Source organism: Bactrocera neohumeralis, chromosome 2, assembly GCF_024586455.1.
Source record: "Bactrocera neohumeralis isolate Rockhampton chromosome 2, APGP_CSIRO_Bneo_wtdbg2-racon-allhic-juicebox.fasta_v2, whole genome shotgun sequence".
In the NCBI taxonomy this organism is placed as follows: domain Eukaryota; kingdom Metazoa; phylum Arthropoda; class Insecta; order Diptera; family Tephritidae; genus Bactrocera; species Bactrocera neohumeralis.
The window spans coordinates 18581130-18582616 of record NC_065919.1 but is presented as its reverse complement, the minus strand read 5'-3'; positions in this window follow the sequence as shown (position 1 = coordinate 18582616).

Here is a 1487-nt window from a genome sequence, read left to right as displayed (position 1 = left end):
TTGGAGGCCACGACGCGAGGCAAAAGTTTCCTTTACTAAATTCATTGTTTCATTGGCTGTATGGCATGAAGCGCCAGTCGTTCTCATCAACATCTGTCAATTTAAGTCATTAATCTAGGCTCTATACTGTATTCCATTGACTGTAACATTATGACATTATTTTTAAAGAAATATAGAACACTGATTCCCTCTGCCCATAGGCCACGTCTAATAGTGACTTTTGGAGTATGTAACGGCGTCTTAACAATGATTTGGGGACTCATCATTCCAAATGCATATCATCATTTAATTTATTAAAGTACCCCTTTAAACAAAAATGAGCATGATCGTTGAACAAAATTTTCTTGGGAAAATCGGGAACGGTGTCCATCTATTTTTGTTCCCATTCGCCGAATGTGCGACGCGCTTGATAGTCGTTTGGCTTCAATTCTTGCATTCTTGCACGAGTTGGATTTTATAAGTCTACAAACCAAGATCCATCCGCAAAGTCTTCCAAAAAGTGCGTGGGCACAATTTCAAGTGTTAAGCGCGTTGGCGGATGGTCTCGGGTCTTCTTCGATACTTTGCTTGACAGCAGCAATAGCGACTTCGATGCGCACTATACGGCGTTTTGGATAATCCGCTTCATCCACTAGAGAGTGGAAATCGATCTATAGTTGCTCTGCTGGGCGATTATGTCGACATCGAGGGATTATTTTGGTAATAAATTTGTCCGTTTTACAGCGTTGTGGCAAACCAAGGGGAGTATAACTCAAGTAACAGCTGTCTAAACGTTCAACTCCGATGAAAAATTGTCTCATCCAAAACCACACGTCTAAAAAGCCATTAATTTGACAGGCGTCGGTTATAAAATAGTTCTCACAGTAGTGTTCACAACAACACTGCTTTATCAAGTTCAACATACAACTTGAAGTTACTAAAAATAAAGCGTTAGAATTTCAATATCCATTAGTTGAAGATTAAGAACATCCCTAGCCAATGTTATTGCTATGAGTCGCCTCAGTGAGCGGTTGACTATGCAAGGCTCTAATTGACAGTAAGTAAATCGACTGGCGCAGGAGATTTCCCCATCCCTGGCAGCCAACAGCAGAAAATGTCTGTATATATAAATATACATATACGTATAGACAACTTATGTATGTGTGTCGCAAACAAAGAGCGACAACAGTAACAACCGCCAGCAGTCAGCGTCAATTTGGTTATCACCGGAAGCTGGAAATTAACATCAACAGCAATCAACGTCGCAGACAAGCGGCGTATACATACATACATATTTAGTTACTCCTGAGGAGAGATAAAAACTACAACAACAACGATAAAGGGACACAACCAACCGAGAATGCCATTAACGGCTTTGAATGAAGTTAACGCGCGGCATAATTGCCGCTACAATGAAGCGCATTAAAAGCGGCAATGGAAGAGGAGAGCGGAGGCGGAGCGGGCTAGGAAAATAATAATACGCAAAGGTAAGATAAAAGCGGCACAGT